General features: G+C 33.3%; 1 protein-coding gene across 1 annotated transcript in view; it reads left to right on the top strand.

Annotated features, from left to right (window-relative positions):
- The first annotated feature begins 12,548 nt into the window (after nt 1-12,548).
- MGAT4C (MGAT4 family member C) overlaps nt 12,549-19,786 on the top strand; it is a 202,971-nt gene continuing 195,733 nt past the window's right edge. The window contains 1 exon segment of the mRNA XM_071423321.1: nt 12,549-12,566. The gene's annotated coding sequence lies outside the window, so the exon portion shown is untranslated.

Here is a 19,786-nt window from a genome sequence, read left to right on the forward strand (position 1 = left end):
CGGGCAATCAAAATCATGTTTTACAGCCATGTGACATGCAAATAAATGTCACAATATGTTCTATCATCATCTGTTCTATCATCAGTGCTGCTGGAGTATAGTATCTCCCCTAAACAAGTTGATATTGGGGATGAAAATGTTTGTGAGAAAGGTGTCATCATCTCCTTTGATTCTGGGGCAAAGTAACAGAACTCAGCTGTTTTGCATTCTTTCTGGGAAGCCTTTCAAAAACTGTGCTTTATGCAATCATTGGTATCCTGGAGTGGGCTCATCACTGAAATTTGGAGCTTGTCAACACCACCCCCACACCAGGAAAGCACAGAGAAGAAAAGAGATGAGCAGTGAGAGGAGATCTGTTTTCCATATTTGGATGGTGTCATCAATATCTCTCAAATACTTTATCAAGGAGGAAATCTGTAAGGTGTCCTTTCTAACTGATCATTCATTAATTGATAGCTAGTGAGGGATTAAAAGCTCCACCTAGTCATTTTCTTTCTCTACATTTAAAAGATCCTTAAAGACTCCTATTTAAAATAAAGCTGCGCAAAATTGTATAAAACAATTATATAAGAAGGCTTCAACCACGCCCTTCTGCATTTGAAGGTTCAAGAGCAGGTAGAGGCTGTCTCTTTCCAAAGATAAGGAAATTAAACCAATCTGTTGATGAAGTTGTTTCCAGGGATCATACTCTGGTCATAGAAAGTCCAAATCTAATGAGGCAAAGACTCAGAAAATTACTATCTGTATCCTTCTATTGACATAAAAGTACAATCAGCAAGTTCAGGCCAAATCATCCAGGGGGACCACATGTAGTAACTGTCATAACCACAAAAGCAAAGTCTCTGTTTCATGCCAAGCACACAGAAATTCATGAACAGAAAATGAACCTTTTATGACCGTTTGCTTTGTCAGTGGTGAGTCTCGGAGGCAGGGGTATCTTCAGGTAGCAGGATCAGTGTGCATGTGTGCATGTTCTGGTGGTTGCTGCCTTTCCAGTTACACATTCTGGCTTCACATTTCCATCCTTGCCTGCTCTTCTACTCTAGTTCAGTTTCATCTTCTTCCTCATGACTAACTGGCTGGGAAATGGGTGTGTGAAGGAGCATGTGCCTTCATGCACATGGATAAGGGAGGAAGTAGGTTGAGGTGAGATAAACTGCGGCAAGAAATCCTTTTCACTGATTTATAATGTGTTTTATAAGCACAACAGAAAGAAGGAAGCAAAAATATATACACATTTTTCTTTCTTTTTTTTTAATAAAGGTAATTAAAGGGCAGGAATGCAATTGACTTAACTGACAATAGCATGGGAACAATTTTCTATTCAGGGTTAAGAAAAGGTACAACAACTATGGTGGAGAAAGAGCCAAGTGTATGCTGTTAGTCTTGCCGAAATACTTCAATGTAATGATAAAATCTGACTAATTTTTTCATAAGAAACTTCTGTCAGTATACAAAGACCTAAACAGAATGAGGAGCTAATGCCTAACTCTAGTGTCACTTGAGTGCTTCAGAAAAAACTGAGGAGCATAATGAGGAAATGAAAGAAAAAATATGCCTATCTAGAGGACATTTCTGATGCTGTTGTTTCTCTAATTTGTTTGGTTTTAATTGCTTAAATGCTCTTTCTGGCTTTTACTTAAACTGTGGTCTTCTCCTGTTGCCTAGATCAATGGATGACAATCTCCATCATACAAAAAGCCACACTGGCAATTTTTCAGGGACTAGAGGGTTACAGGTAATTTGCATAATAATTTACATGAAAATACTTGAAGTTTGCATCAGTTCATCTTCTGCCTTACTCCCCACTGGGAATAAATAAGGTTTGATTAAATCAACAGTAGCTTAACTTCTCACAGTTTCTGATTTTTGTTGTTGTTGTTTTAACTTAATTTTACTTTATTTTTAATTTCTTCAAGATTGGACATAGTGTTTGAGCTCCACCTTGGGTCTTAACCATCATATTTTAAATTTCTGTGCATCCATATCTTGATCTGATTGACTCAAAAGGAAATTATTTAATACTTCAGAAAATCCATCATGACTGCAGTTTATCAAGTAGTATTATTATTATACGTCTTCAGTTTAAACACTGTGCTTCCAATATGTATTGCTCTTTTATTTCATTATCATACTGAAAGTTTTCTTTTCTCTTAGATTAAATCCAGTCCATTCAGCGAAAATAATGTGAATAATTTAAGTGCAGTAAATTAATCTCCCTTACACTAATGTCTTATAGTCAAGGATATTTGAAAAGAAAGAATTTGATGTTCTTATGATACCTTTTTATTACTGATGTATTTTGCACTTAAATATGAAAAGTTTGCAAATAAGAAAATCCCTTAACTTCAGCTTGTGGCACTTTTATTGGAAGGTTAAAAAATTATATTGCACAGTCCTTCCATTTATGTATGAAGGAATTTTATTTTGCTTTTCAAAAAGAAGTCAGCTTAAAGAAATGAGACTATAGCTGTGAATTTTGTATTTTTTTTTTTCAATAGAAATGAAGAAAAAAAAAAAACAAACAAAAAACCAAACAACTGCTCTTAAATTTTGAAAATTAAGTTTTAAGGGATACCAGACTTCACTGTATGGCCAAGAACATGATTTTATTTGCAAAAATAATTTGGACATTTTGTGTGTGTATGTGTGGTTGGATTGCCTACTGCTCTTCCTGTTGCTCTTTGGCTTTTTTTCCCAGTTTGTTTCTTCTGATGTGAGTTCATTTTTGTGTTGAGAAATTCTTATATCACAATAGCTTTAGAATGCTATACAATAAAAATAAAAATAGAAGAATAAAAAAAACCCCTGAGAATACCAACAATTTACTGATATAGGGGCATATGTGACCAGATATCTTTAAGCAAGATCTAACCCTCAAGATGTAAACAGATGAAAGGACAGTCTACAAAATTTTAGAAATATATGTGATCTATTTGCAGCTTGATCAAGAGAAATAAGGATAACATGTTCTTAAGAACATGCCTGTGGTACAAAATCCTTCTTAGTTCTAGTCCATTAAAGTTTTTGTTCTTTTCAATAATCTAGGTTGCAGTGGGCAGCAGAGTGCACATTACATTTTGATGAAGTAATCTTTTGCATTAAGTATAGCCACGGTGCTTCTATAAATGTATTTGAATAAGCTTTATGATCAGAAAAGGATTAATAGAAAAAGCAGATTTATAAATACCCGACAAAAATATCTACTATCTCGATTGATACATGATTAAAACACATATTGTACATCTTTTTTCTGTTTATTTAGTTACATTTGGATTACCTGAAGAGACCTAATAAAATCTTGGAACATAATTTCTCTGAGAGAGAGGGTGGGGAAAGTAAGGAAGGCAGGGTAGAAATGCATATTTTTAATATTGTGACAGGCAGGCTGAAGCTTTCTCCTTTCATTTTTTAGTCACCCTACACAGGTACAAATCATAGTGGTTGCATTGCTAACAGAACAGCTGTACTGGATTATGTCCATTAATGTGGGTCAATGACATTTTATTTTATTGTTGTTGTCAGGCATTACATTGCAGTAGAATGCTAAACGTTTTAAGGTGAACTGAAGTGCTGAAACAAAATAAATGCCTACTTTTCTTTCAGCTCTATTTCATACTTGCTATTGTTTATTTCTACCTCTTTTAGCATTGTTGTTCACCCATCTTTCCTATAGATCCACTTCTTTGACATAGTTTCTGACTTTCTTTTTTTTTCTAATTCTGACCTTTCCTTCACTGTTATCTTCTAGTACTTCACAATTTCTATTGGTAAAATTGTTCATTTTCCTCTGTTTTTCAAATGCTTTCATTCCATTGAACTAGTGTTGCATCAATAACCGGCTATGCCAGTCAATGACAATGATTTGTGATCTCACTACATATCTCTCTCTTTTTCTCCTCCAAATATGTCTAGAATTGTGTTCTGGTTTCTCTTCTTTAGAATTTTTCTCACCACTCCAATTGAAAGAAAAATTTCCTGTGCTGTCTTATTCAAAACCAACATAATAGAAAGGATATAATATTCTTCTACTCCTCATTATTAAAGAAAAAGAAGTATCTTGAGATATTTTGATCAATAAAATCTATGTTTTCACTGCAATTTTATCCTAATGAAGCTTCCTTTATTCCTGTGGGGTTAAGTTTCTAAAAATAAAATAGAATAATAGCACAGCAGCCTACAATACTATTACTGTGGAAGGCCGAAGCATTATCTAACTCAGATCAATACGCGTGCTTCAAGAAGTTAGTGAAATTTAGAAATTGTTTGCAGCATTCAAGAAATTCTTATTCCTGTGCTCTGATCCAGCAACCATATAAGGCAATATATAATGTCTTTATTATGGATAGATTATTCCATCTAACTCTAATGCAGTATGTTTATATGGTATGATATGCCATGATTTACATACCACCAAGGTCTGAGTCCTCTTCCTCTTTGGGTGTAACCAACCAAATTGTACCCATGTTTTTTGTGTATATTGTACATGACCATAAATATAATGCTACCACATGTACTATTTTCTACAATATTTGAAACCTAAGTCCTCATTCTGCCTGGGTACATTTGAGGAATTGTTTTATGTCAATGTATTTTCATTTCTGCAAATAAAAAAGACTCAATACAAGGAATAAGTTCTTCCTGATCCTGAGCTGTTTTTTGACAACCTTGACATCTTCCCTACAATATGGTATTTCTAAACCTGTTCAGCAAGGCCTCTCTTTTAGACCCTGGCATATTTGTTACACTGAATAACTTATAGAATATCCTGTGTTAGAAGGGACCCACAAGGATAATTGAGTCCAGTTCCTGGCCCTGCACAGGACGCCCCAAGGGTCACACCCTGTGCCTGAGAGCATTGTCCAAACACTTCTTGAACTCTGTCAGGATGGGGCAGTAACAATTTCTCTGTGGACCCTGTGCCAGTGTCCAGCCACCCTGTGGGTGAAGAACCATTTTCTGATTTGATTTATGTTGATATCTAACCTAAACCTCTCCTGGCACAGATTCTTGCCATTCCCTCAGGTCCTATCACTGGAGATGTGTCAAACCTGTCATAAGGATGCTGTTGCTGTGCTTAAGGGATAAATCGGATAACCTAAAAGGAGGTACTTATTTAGTGTAAAAGGAATGATAAGTTAACAGGACTTGTAAACTCTTAGAGTGTACATCACCTATGTGGAAAAGCTAGATCTAGGTGATTCTTGTTTTTCAATAGATGTGGTAGCAATATAACTTATTTGTGTAGCTTAATTGTGTCTGATTTTTTTATTATTATTATTATTATTATTATTTATAGGCAAGACATTTTCTCTCCTGACTCTTGATGGAAATATACTTATATTTCACCCTTTATTTGATACAAAGCATCCATAATATCCTGTAAATTAGTTAAACCTTCCTCTCTGATATCTTCCAATAAACCTTGAACACCTCTGGTGTGGCTTGAGTACTGAGTTACTTCAACAATATATAATTTTTTAGCTTTGGTCCATGAATATGAAGTTACTTATCACAGGCTGAAGATAAAATTGTCTTATGCTTCACACATTGCTCTTGTTATATATTTCCTACAGTTTTTTTTCTTTGTCTAGCAAATTTTCTTTCTGTAATATCAGAAATCAATTTTAAAAGTTTGAACATTAAAAATTTAGATTGTATTTCATACTTTTAAAATTCCTTCACTTTTGAAAATTTCATGATCTCAATTAAAAATGCTTACTTTTAATTTTCATATGTCATCTCAGTTGTTCAGGCAAAGTTAAATAATTTTGGCAATATCTCAATAGAGCCAGTTTCTTTATAATATGCATAGAAAGGATAAAGTTTTGTTTTTTCCAAAATTTCAGACCTACAGATTCCTCATATCTAGCTCTGATTTTATTTGGTTGCAGTTTCCTATTGACAAGGGACAATTTTTACTTCCTTGAAATCTTCCTCTAGTTTTCTTTCTCCTGAAATTTCTCCCCTTTTGTCCAAAGTATAGACATCAAAACTGAACAGGCTGGAGCCTTAGCAGTTCCATGTCTTCCTTCTATTATACCTACAGCCAAGGTCACTTCTGTTACCTTAATGACATGGCTCTCCTGGAGAGATTGCTGTCATGTCACTTATATATTCATTTCCTGTATAAATGGCTTTTCTTTTACCTCCAGATTTCAAGCTACAGATCTTTTGTATGATGTCAGCAGATATATCAGTGGTTGGCCCCTTTCTGGGGACACATTCCATTCCAATTCTCTAATTTAACCTTCATGAGCAGTTACCTGTAAGTATCACACATTTTAAATTGCTCTCCTTGCAATTCAGAATAAGAAAGAATTTGAAATACTAGTACTACTTAATATGCTGCCAATTTTGATGCTCAATAACAACAGCACCCCCACATTTTCTGGAATAGCTTGCATTTTGTACAAGGTATGTTTTATATCTTTTGGATTGAGTAGCTGCTCAGATGATTGAGGTTATATCTTAGTCTGATGCTTGTAATGGAGCATCACTCCAGTGCTTTATCATTTCAGGAGCAATAGCACCACATGATCTACTGTGTCTTGGCTGCAATGTGTTCACATACACATACCTGCTAATGCTTTCCTGCTGCTGTTTGAAAGGTTGATTTGGAATCAGCACTGCTTACGCCTTAGCTCACTAGCCTAGTGAGACTAGCAAACCCACTTACCTAAGACTGTTCATTTAAAACACTTTGTGCTATTTAAAGTAAAGAATACTTCTGGCATAATTATTACAGAAGTGAAAAAAACCCAAGTACCCCATAAGGCATATATTGAGTTTCAGATTTCTTACCAGGAATAGGAAGTGATTCAAAGAGTAAGCAGTGTCCAGATCTCGATGAACTGCCTCATCCATCTTTACCTAATACAACACTTAAATGATGAGGGAGAGTAGAATTCTGTGTGTGGACAAGCGCTAGACACAGATCAATAGCTATTGAAGGTTAAATTACTATCCTGTAGTTTACCCGATGCAAAGACTTACAAGCTAATGTTCAAAACCATTACCTTATTCTAAGTGCCATTCTTTGAATTGTGTGGGTGTGAGAATAACTTTCCAAAACCTAAATAGAGCATTGCATGTTTTCTCCTGGGTGAAAAAGTATTAAGAGCTTCTTTTACAAAGGAGGATGCTCTCTGCCAAAACTACTGTTACTGAAGGGTTTTACCCCTCATTTTTCATATAAGACAATTCAGTACTCCTCTTCATCATTTGTGTCTGTGAATACCTACATTATTAATTATATCTGTGGAGCTCTGGGAACAATTCTTGTTAATTAACTTCCTTTCCCTTTGCTGACTAGCTGCCTGTGCAAAATATAGATTACTGAAGAAATTAAACCCTGATTGGTTAAAAAACCAATCATGCTCAAGTGATCATCCTTATTTTAAAGTTTGTAAGTGGATTTTAGATAAAGTAAAACTGAGAGTTATATCTATGCTGTTTGACATAATTTGATAATTTATTCCACAACTTGAAACCATCCAATATGTGAACTGAGAATTGTGTCTCTGATCATCTTAAAATAATAAGTTGTAAAATAATGCTTTTCTTTATATTCCACTATGTTACATATGTTATGAAAATATATCTTTAACTGAAGGGAAATACTGCTTTTGCTATAAATCATTCCACAATATCACTTCGACCAGGACAGCTTTTTAATTAAAATTCAGTCTGAAATTATTCTTTCTCATCAAAGTACTTGCAAGGTGCTCTACTTCAGCCCAATAAAATGGCTTTTTTGGGAGATGGAGGTGAGGTCACTATTACATACATGTTGCGCAGTTTTAGTTTGTATTGTATTTTGTTTACTCCTCTTGACTAAATGAGAGTTTTGACATCATTAGCTGTGCTCTTAGAAAACATAATCTGGTTCTGCATTATCAAAACCAAACTCAAAATCCAGGCTTTATCTCCACATCTGAAATTTGAACCAATATACACTAAGTGGGTATGACTACTGCAATACCTCACTCCTGGTATGAACTAAAACACTAATCTACATTTTGCATGGCAGGCAAAGCAATCATGATGATCTCCTGTCTAGCTTTATTTCTGACTGTTTGGGAAGGCTGACAGAGTACAGAGATTTCAGATAGAAAGGTTTCAAAAGGTTTTAATATTTTGAAAGGTCTTACTCTAATGAGTACATCCCAAACACCTTAGAATGCACACAGCACTCATTATCCTAGTGGAAAATAGAAGTCAGAAAGGCAAGATGAAGGATGACAGAAGAGAAAACTGGCTCAGAAATTTCTGTGATGCAAGGAGCACTGCAATTCTGCTATAGTTCTATGGACCATTTAATCTCTTTCTGAAACTCTTGTCAAAAATTTTTCAGCTGGTTTTATATCATCTTTATTCTGCAATCAGTTTTATATTAAGGAGACAATTTCCCCTGCACCTTATGAAAGCTCTCAATGGAACACCAGAAAGGCAATGGTGCAGTGCTGCCAACAAGAGAGGCAATGCAAGTCTAGATGGAGCCATATGGTGATGGATCAACATGCTGTGATTTATAGATCTAGACCTCTGAATAGTTATGAATAATAAAAGAATTATGAATCTCTGAATTCATAGAGCAGGGGATTTCTTAGCATATGGGGAAAAACTAAATTTATAAACCAGAATATTGCATGTCTCATTTTCCATTCATCTAGGAGAATGATTGAATTATAAACCTGAGTGCTTTTTAAGTTTAGAAAAACTACAGTGGTATGTGCTTCCTATTGCAAAATAGCTGGAATAAAGTTTTCATTTCACTTACTTCAATAATTTTCTCAGTAAACAGGTTCTCTGCATCATTTGGACATGAATGAGAGACAAAGTGCAATCACTGATAAATTCAAACCTCAAGCACTGACATTCTTGGTAATTACACAGTTTGGAAGACAGATTACCTTTGTTTATGTTGCTGTTTTCATTGTCTCTGCATTAGAAGATCCAATTATTGTTTTGTATACACTAACACGGATGTTTTAGATTAAGCAGTGAGTTTTAAAAGTTTTCATCATAGAGAGGACTGCAAGTCAACCATCTTTGGTTCATACACTTTTCCCTGAAGTTCAGAGTACCTAATTGTCTGCAAACAGTCTCATTTGTAATTACTAAAAGCTAATCCATTTTAAATTTAATATTCTCCATTGCTAGCCTTTCCAAATTCTCAAGTACTTTTATAAACATTTAAAAAACACTGTTAATATAAGATTAATCTACATGTCTAAAACTATATTCCCTCTAATGATCTGGTTTATAAAAATGCATGTCACACAGTTGTTCAAAGAATGTAATAAGTAATTTTGCATTTTCATTTGCAGAGAATCAAGTGCTGGTCCAGGTTAAATAATTGCTTATTCAGTAAAAATAAAATGGTTATTCAGTGCTTTATCCAGCACAAAAAACATTGGTTATTTTGTTACTGTTTGAAAAAAAGAAAAATGGTACTCTTCATATTCTTCTTTTATTGTAGGATCTATCTTGTACATTGGTTGCATATTGGTCATTTTTGTAAAGCTCATTAGTACCTTTCTTTCTCATATTTTTTTTCCTGTGGGCAAATTTAGATGTCTCATCTGACATTCTCTGAATGTTACCCATAATGCTGTAGAAAGCAGACTGAGCTGTGTCTTTAGTACCTCCTAAAATAACTAGAAAGAAAAATTTTCTGTCACAGAAGAAAATTCTTATGTCGCAGAAGGAGGGCTGTGAATATTTTTTAATTAGAAGAATCATAATAGAATACATTTTTTAAATGAAAAATTCTCTGGAAATGTTTTGAAAACTTTGTAATGTAGAAATAATACTACTACAGAACAGTCTATATGGTTAGTTCTTCAGTTAAACATCATCACTGGATCATTGTATCCTGAAATCTAAGTAAAAATCTCATTGAAACTGACAGTTCTATATCTTTATTATTATCATCACAAAACCTAATAACATTGAAAAGGAAGAAGACCATTTGTACTGTTTTCAATTGCAATCACTCTTCAATTCAATGAAATTGAATGCAAATTATATATTTAGATTAAAACTTTTAGAGGACAACTAAAATACCATAGAAAGAACAAATCATATGAAAGAGGCTGGTGAGAATTGAGAATTTCATAAAAGACGAAATATATCTATGATATTTTCCTATAAGAATAAAGTGTCTTACTTTTTTCCTTTTACCTAGATAATTTACATATAGTTTTCTAAATCATATTAATTTTTTTAATACATATTATTCTACTAAGAATCTTCATTCTTTCTTTGTAACAAACCCTTTTCTTATTCTACTTCCATTTTGGATATCTTGAATATTTTTACAAGTTGTCAATATGCATTGTTGTATAAAATTATACGCATAAAGTTTTGATTGATCTGTAAGTCCATTTTAATTCAGTACTTGTCTTCTTTTCTCCATTTCACAGAAGTGGTGTTTGATGTGTTATATTCCATTTCCCTTTCCATGTTTGTACTGAATATATTGTTAAGGATACAGAAATAATAATTGCTCTCTTGCAAAACATATGTGGACTGCAAACATAAATTCCATTGTACATTGTAAACTAGAAGGTAGCCTACATGTTGAAAAAAACCCCAAAAATACAGCACCAACAAAAATATTACTCCAGATCAAATATGAGAGAAAAGGAAGTAAAGGAATTATTACAGAAATCCTTTAATAATAAGGGGTTTTTTTACACAGTCAACCCCTTATTTTCTGGTGTTAGACTTATATTTTTGCTGCCTTTTTTATTCCCAAGGTCAATAACTATCATATGAAACCATAAAACAGTCCATTTTAAAAGGTGTTCTTCCAGTTCCAAAGCTCTATATTCTATATAGGAATGCTATCCTGCATCAAAAAACCTTTACTTTATGTGAGTTTGCCTGAAATTTTCAATTGATTACGCAGGTCGCAAACAAGAATAGCTAACATGATAATATTTTAGCTAGTCCATGATTTTCTTTTATTAAGAATAAATTTTTGTGTCTTTTATTAAAAATAAGGGATTATTTTGGATTCGGGTTTATAATTTTTAACACAGTGACTGGTAAACAATCCATGCTGAAATGGTATATGAAGAAAGTTGTTGAATTTTGATAATGTCATAAAGGAAAGCAAAATTAGATCTATTTTTGATCCAAAATGAACTTTTATGTGTCCTTTCTTCTCCCAGTAGAAATTCCTGGAACATTTATTTTTCTTAGCATACCCTTTGATTTTGAATCACATATTCATTCAAGGAATCCCTCCTTTTCCTATGTTTTCCTTTACCTTTCTCAATTCTTTATATCTTTTTTATTAAATTTGATACTAAAGCAGAACAAATCAAAACAAGAAGTTGCATATTAATATTCTGTCCTTTCTCTTAAATAGTAGCTTTGTGCCAGGGTAATTACAACTTTATTTCTTTTAAGACATGTAGTTGAGAAAAAATATGAAACCTATTATGACAGGAGGCATAATAAAACAAGATCCATAGTTGTGTAACCACAATTTACTTGTTTCAGGACAGTGTACCCATCTATTTTCTCTCATAATTAGATTGTAAATTTCAACAGGGAAGGCTCTTTGTCATAAATCTATCGAATACCTAGAAGCATATAGTCCAATTCTGCCTGGAATGTCTAAGAACATCTACCATAAAATAAAATAAAAATAAGTACTGAGGAATTATTTATAAATATTGTGTTCTATTTGTCTCTCAGCATTTCCCTAACACAAACCAGCAAGAGATATTACAGTACATAATGATTTTCTTCACTGTTCTTTCTCCATGAATGATATAAATTCTCAAATGATGCATGTCTACCTTCCTGTTTGTGACAGAGAGAGGGACACACTGTACACACACATTTTTACTAAGAATTAAGAAGTAGGGCATCCTGCATGCTGCTTAATCAGAAGACTCTCTTTAACACAGGAACATGGTCCTATGAAGTAACTTTACTGTTATGGTAACAGTTTAAGCATTTGCATTTTTCCTAGGAGTTCTTAACTTGAGCTTTCAGACATGAGCAAATGTGAGCAACTGCATTCTCTGAACTAAGATAGAGAACTTTTGTCTTTCATGTGACTTGGAGATCAACATAAATCTCCCCAGAGAAATGTCTGCATATCTATAACTTGGATACTTAATTAATTCTATCCAAAAGGGAAATGCCTTTCTCTCTGTGTCCTGTCCTGTTTACCAAAGAAACATATCTAATTTCAGTCTGCCCTAAAGTGAAGTAATATGTGTTAGTAGCTGGGAGGGGCTTTTCCACTTCTTCAGTCAAAAACACAATTTAAAAAAGGAGGAAATAATGATATTATTTACAGCATTAAGGAAAAAATGTGTTCTTCCCATTGTGATTCTGTCAATCTTCCACAAGTTAATTTTTTTTAATAGTTTCCTATCTCAGAAATACTCACCAATTGAAATTGAAAGTATTAGCATTTTGTTTCTTTTCTTCTTGTCTATTTCAGATCTGTCTTTAATTAAGATGACTTTTTTCAATTCACTGTCTACCTGAAAAACCAGTAAGATAAGACAGTTTAATTCTGCTGCTTCTATAAGGTAACATGAGCTATTCTGTAACTTTCATTCATTTGATGGGATATTAATATATATTAAATATATTTATATATTTCTTTATTTTATATTTATTTTGTATTTATATCCTTATATATTTATATAATATGTTTATTTTATATGTTTATATTTATATTATTTAAATATATGAAATATATTAATATATTTATAGTATATTTACATTTATTTTTATATGTTTGAATTAGATAATTATATATATTTAATATATTAATATATATTAAAATTAAGTCAGTTAAATAGTTAACATCCCAATGATCAAGCCAGAAACTACTAGTCACTTTAATCTGATGAGAATCTCAACAGACAGGTGCAGCAGATTTTATATTTCAGTTAAAGCTTTGTGTTTCAGTGTTGTGGTGACAGCCTTGGTGCCAATATCTGCTTTAGCTATTCTTAATAGAGGTACAAAATAAGATTTATTCTTAAAGATCTAGTGGGTAGGGACCCTACTATTCTCAAATTAAAAGCCACCACTCCCTGAGAGTATCATTTTGTTAAAATAAGGTGACTCTGAGATTACTGATGCAATATTCATTCACTTAGAAACCAATTTTTTGTTTCTGTTCTTTTTCTTGTGGTGTCTAACAAAAAATGCCGAAATAATCTTGGAACTGACCTTAAGAAGGAGCACAAAACCTTCTATCTCCTTCACCTCCACTTGATCCTGTCTCCACATTGCAATCATAAATATGTCTAGTATTTTTGCACAGTATTGTTTTTCTTCCTTTCAGCCTCCTTATTTGCTTTCCTGGCTAGATAGCATTGTTGAGAGGTGAATAGCAAGCATCCTTGTTTGGGAAAACAGTGAATTAAGAGTACTTGGGCTTCAGTATGTCTGGTTTGGGGCTTTTCTTTTTCCCTAGAGAAATATGCTAGTACTATCTGTGGAATGTCACGTTTCCAGGGTTTTTCAAGCAAGTACACAACTAAAAGGCAGACTGAAAAAAAACCTATGGAGGCAAGAGCTTCTCAGACAGAAGTCTCATAATAGAGACTGAGAGGAGCAAGAATGCATTAAGCTGGAACTTTGGTCAATCATTTCATAATGTGAAGCCATGCTTCAGGCAACAGAATACATTAGTGCCTTTTTCTGAATCACTCCCATTAATTTAAATAGCTGAAATCCTCAAAATTTTTACTTAAAGGAAAAAAAACCTACTGAAAATTTTATCTATTGAGAACAGAAATATGTATATTTAGCAATTAATTTGAATGCATCATAAATTCACTTCCTAGTGAACTAAACTGCTATTATACTGAGGTCATTTAAAAGCCAAAATAAAATAAATCTAAATGTTTCACCATCTGTTCTATTCAGTCTGAATGAAAAGGAGCCCCATCACCCAGTAGCCTTAAGGAATAAGGTATAAATACATAAATACTGCTGTATATTAGACAACTTTGGAATGCAACTAAGAATCTCGAGTTACATGAGTTAGTAACAGGAAAATATGCTTACACCCAAAGAAAGAAGTGATTGAAAGACAGCTCAGTGTGATCACAAAAGATTCAGTTCCCTGCTCTTTTGATTAAAAATAAAAATACCTCTCCATCTCAATAATTTTCATTTTAACAGGGAAATATTTTAAATTCATTTTAAAAGCTTAACTGCAGTATTTTTTGCTGTTTTACTATCTGTTTGCTTGTTTCTTTGGCTGACTGATTACCATACAGCTGTATTTCTGATTCCTTCATGAATCACCTATATCCCATCTTCAGTCTGAGACTTCTAGTCAACAGTTTTCCAACAGTGGGCTGGTGACAAAACTTAAAAGTGTAAACCCCTGACAGTTCACTTCAATGACATTATCATTTCTGAAATTAAGTTAATATTGCAGAGTTTGTTTTTTTTCTGAGTAGATGGGTGTTAATCACAAAGTTTACTAATGTAGCATTTTTCACAAAGCATTTAATTTGAGATAGTAACATTATTGAGAAAGTGTAGATGATAAAGTAATAAAAGTTTTCAACCAGGAAAGGTACTGTCTGTGACATAACTTACATGTGAGACTATAATTTGGCTAACCTCAAGTCCTCAATGTTTTTTTTTTTCATCTGCTATTGTGGTGATACTTTCCTGTAAGTTAAAATTGTGTCTTTGCCTCTTGAGAAAGGCATAAATAGCATGCACTGTCCTATTACTCCAAATGTGCATAAAACTCCTTCCTAATTTCATGCACACCTTGAAGTCATATTTCTGAAGATGCACAGTTTATGCTACTCATTTACAGTAACTATCATCCGGGAAATTAATTTTCATCAGGAAACTCACCATACAACCCCATATTCATAATATTCATCATTTATCATCTTTGAAATCCTCATTCTTCCAAAGGACTGTCAGTGAAAAAATGTGCAAACCTGACATTTTACTTTTATCAGTCTTTCTAAAACCTCTGATTTACATATATGGATTTTTAATGAAAAGAATAGACAGACTTTGACTGCCATTACTGAAGATATTTTTTTAATATCCCTGCTATTTCCAGTAGATCAACAACAGCCATAGAACATATACACTGCCTTTAGGATTTTTGAACACCCTCCTAGATGTATTATATAAGTCAGTAACTTCAGAATATGCTGAGGACAGTCTGCTTCTGAAACCCATAAATTACAGTCAGAATCATTCAGACCAAAACCACTATTTCCCTGGACAACTGCTGAAGTCAAGTATATACTATTAATAATTCAAACCGACTCCTGTGAAATTCTTAACTTTACAGTGACTTTGACAAACTGCATAATTCATGCTTTAAGCAACTTCATTTAATCCTAACTTCACCATTTCTTTTAGATTAGCATTTTAATGACATGTGCCTAACAAGGCTGCTTAAGCTTTGGAAATTTTCTTCATACACTTATATATTTATGTTTGATTATAGAGTTTTGGTTTTCCTCTGGTGTATTCAAAAAAGTGAAGGACACAGTATTTGTAATTATAGGGAATATTAAGCAATGGTTTAGGGGCAGCACAGTAAAAAAGGAAGCAAATTAGAATCAGCATTGGAAAACAAAAGAGTAGAAAAAGGTTTTTGCATTGTTACATACACTTTTTACATGCATATGTTGTACTATCACTAATGTTAATAACCTTTTACAGCCTGAGAAAGATGCCAGCAAACCTATGATATTTATCTAAATATTGGTTCATTCTAATTTCTAAACAGAATAAGAGTAGTTGTGTGATGTGTGCACGTACAAAACCATAGCTTGTTGTGCAAAACAGAGAGTTCATGCCTTCTTATTGTCAGAGGCATGACCAATGAATCAGGTTTTGGTTTTGTTATTGTTCTTTTCATCTGGGTTTTTTATGTCTTGTAGTTATTCAGGATTTTGGGGGGTTTATTTCTTTTTTTTCTCTTCAGCCGGAGTTATCACAGAATTGTGCTGCTTCCCAGATTTTATAAGTCAAATAAAAGCTAAGAAATAGTTCTGGTACTGAGTTAATTCTTTGGTTAGATGTTCAGAGTCAGGTAAGTGCTGGAAAAAAAATTTTCTTAGATGAAAAGCAACCACTGTTGACTTTTGTACTGTATTTTTAACGAACTTGAAGACAGTGATTGACAGACCTACTTTGCTATTTCCAAGTTTTCAAAGCTGGATTTCTTTTTCATACCCAATTTGGACTTTCTTTCAATTATTTTGGGACCTAATAAATATTCAAACAAATAATTGCATACCTCTTCACAAAGAATGATGAGATGGAAATTTGAAAAAACACCAAGCATTTCTTCTTCCTTAACAAAGTTTATACAGTACAAATATGTTTTGATTTTATCAGACATCTTCATTCCTTTAGGAGTGAAGAAACTCTAGCAAGGTTTTGACAGCTTCATCACCAGGAAGAACCTCTAGAGTCTGAAACCTCTGTCCAGTATGTCTGTGATGGAATAAATTAACATATCATTTTCTTTCTCTTTGAAGTTATGGCAGTATTTGGCTAGATATGATTGAAAAGAAACTGTGACAAAATAAGATGCCTATATTCTCCAGAGCTTGACCTTAAAGTGGAGGTGCAGCAATTAGTCTGGAAGATTTTTCTACTTCTGTCTAGGACATTTTCAAATTCAATTTATAAAAACAGCAGACAAGTAAGATAAAACTTTTTCTTAAATAGGATTTTAGTCAAACTAATTATAGCATTCAATGACTTTTTTATTGCTTTTGGGTAGTGCAGTTATCTTCATGGAAGATTAATAAATGTATTCAACAATGTGCTTTATCTCTGGTAGAATTTAGTTTCATGTTAGTCCTATACAGCTGCTAATAAGCTTCTGGGTATATCCATGACATTTATGAATCTTAAACTGGAGATCTGTAGTAATTGAAGAATTTCCTCTGTATTGGACAAAGATGTGTAGAATTCTCTTTTTTCAGAGAAATATCTCAGTTCAGCAGAATCACATTTTGGAATGGGAATAGTAGTTGCATTAAATTATTGCCTGAAGGTCCTCTGTATGTTCTCATCTTCAGAGCTTCAGACAATCCATCCTTGATTAGTACGTACAACTCCAAACTCCATGAATTTATAGAAGCACTCTAATTCAAATATCAACTTCCAAAAAATGGAGAAAGGCAGTGTTAGGAGTGAAAATTGCCTGATTCCAAGAAGAAAAGTGATGACTTAAATTTATGTTAATTTGAAACTTTTACTGGGAATTTTTGCATAAGAAAATTGCTTACTTTGCATCCAAATTTGACATTTATCAGGTTTAGTATCTTTAGTATTGGATTTGAATTGAATTCATTACCTACTTTTACCTATTTCCTGAATACCACTGAATTTTTTACCCTTAAAACCCAAAACTGTAAGTCAGAACCAATTCCACATTTATAAAAAATATTTTAAAGATAATATTAATTTCCCACATCTTCTCCTTTTTTACTTTGAAAAGATTTAAAAGGACCCTACTCTCAGAGCAATTACAGGCAAACCATGCTTGAATTTCTCAGACAACAGAAATTCATAAAACTGAATTCTGTCCCCTGGGACTGTTTTATATGGCTTGAAAGGGGGTATTTCTTATTCAAAGATAATTTTAAAAGATATTTTACAAAGTATCTAGGAGTTTGAGTGCTGAAGATATAATTTTGAATGTCCACAAAATGTAGAGGTTTTTTATCTTTTCTTCTTTTTAGTCCAATTTCATTAAGAAGAGTTTGTGCAACCACTTATCCATCCGTCTTTCCCTTTTCTCTAATAACCCTTTACCTGCTGATCAGTTTAAATTAAATTTGACACAGAACTACAGAGCTCAAAACAAATATATGGTTCTGAGTTTTTAAAATTCACAAGTAAGTAGAAAGAAAAATATATACCATATTGAAAGAAAAGCTTCTTCAGAAGCTCAGGAATTACTTATTCTTTCTGAATTCTAGGATGACTTCGGTTGACTTGAACCCTGGCAATTCCTGTTCACTCCTGCCAAGGTGATAGGTGGGAAAAGGGCATAGAAAGAACCAGAAATACACACAAGGTAGGCAAGAAGCAAAGTGGTAAACTGAAGACGCCACAAAGCAGATGTGTCGTAGGTAGAAACACAAATCCCTGGGAAAATAGTTCAATTTGCTTCATTGTTCACTAAAAAAGAAGTGACAAATCAAAGCTATTTTTTAACTTTCCACTCTCCTAAATGCTTTTGAGAAAATACTGAAAAAAAAAAAATAAAGTGAACTGCTTAGAACTTGACAGGGAGGAAGAGCAGATAAATTCAAGAGTGATGTGATTATATAAGGTGTCCAGGTACAACGTGCTGTGATCCAGGGCCATAATCAAACTTTGATGTATGTTAGCAAGAGGTCACTTATGAGCTGAAATTAGCATCTCTATTTCAGCACTGCATTTAAAACCTTGAGTCACACTAGATTTTGTGATTTTAAAGTTGCCTTAAATTCTTACATGTGCACAGATTTTTCCTACTTGAAAGATGTTTCTAAATTTTGTGCTACACTTTTCATCCCTGAGATCATGCCTGGTTCTGGATGGGGAAATGAATGAATAATTAATGCAGTCTTTAGGGCTCTAATTTTTACATCAAATTTTTAAGATTGTAGGCCTTTTGCATCCTATACACACATGACTGTCTGTCTCTTTCTTCAGCACATGAAGCATTGTTGAAATCTTTGGAAAAAATCTGGATTTGCAAGCTGCTGAAAAAGCACTTTGTTGCATAGCAGGTGCAGGTGAACTGAAGGTCGAAATCTGCTTGATGTGCACTGCACTTTGTTATGATTTTATGTAGATACAAGCAAATACATTTGAGCAGAATGTAGTATATGATCAAAGTCAAATGCACATGGGCTTACAGTTTCTGAACATCATATAATCTCTTTTGGAGTTCATAAAATCTTAAACTTTTTTTCTCCTTCTGAGAATTTGGTGTTTTCATAGTGTTTATTTGTTCTTCTGAACCCATCTTTTTGATTCCAGTTTTGTTATTCCCAAAAACAACATCAATAAATCATTGCAACAAGTTATTTTTTTTCCAATCTGTCTGACAAATGCATGAGTTACAGCTTTGTTTGGATCTCTTTTAGGTTAGGTGCAATTTGATTAAAATCAGGTTTTCTGAAACAGACAATAGCTTTACATTTTGAATAAAAAATATTACTGAGATAGGATTAACCTCACCATTTTAGGTCTAGAACCATAAAAATACTATGGCAGGCAGATACATCTTGCTGTTGTATTTGGGGGATCATCTAGGCCAACTTTTTGCCCAAAGAAGGGCTGAATTCAGAGCTAGAGACAGATTTCCCTTTGTCTTTTTGGGCTGAACTTCGAGTTTTTTAAGGGCAAGATTTCACGCCATCTCTGGAGAGGCCGGTCCATATTTAATGACTCATGGTGTAAAGAGGTTTTTCTTTACAGAATCACAGCATGAAAGGTTGGAAAAGACTTTTGAGATCATAAAGTCCAACCTACAATCTCAGGTCTCCTCATCAACTAAACCATGACACTCAGTGCCACATCCAGTCTTTTTTTTTATATTTAATTGAAATTTTTATTCTGCCTTCTAGTTCCTATTGCATTGTCTTCTGCATGTCAGTGAGGAAACTGGCATCTAATACTGGATTTTCAATTTTTAACAGCTCATTCTAATTCCTTCCATTTCTCAGACTGCTGCTGAAATTCAGCTTAGTTTTAAATAACTTTCTGGTAGCACAGCTTTAAATTAAGA

Source organism: Agelaius tricolor, unplaced genomic scaffold (assembly GCF_023055355.1).
Source record: "Agelaius tricolor isolate 1412-34295 unplaced genomic scaffold, bAgeTri1.0.p SCAF_3, whole genome shotgun sequence".
In the NCBI taxonomy this organism is placed as follows: domain Eukaryota; kingdom Metazoa; phylum Chordata; class Aves; order Passeriformes; family Icteridae; genus Agelaius; species Agelaius tricolor.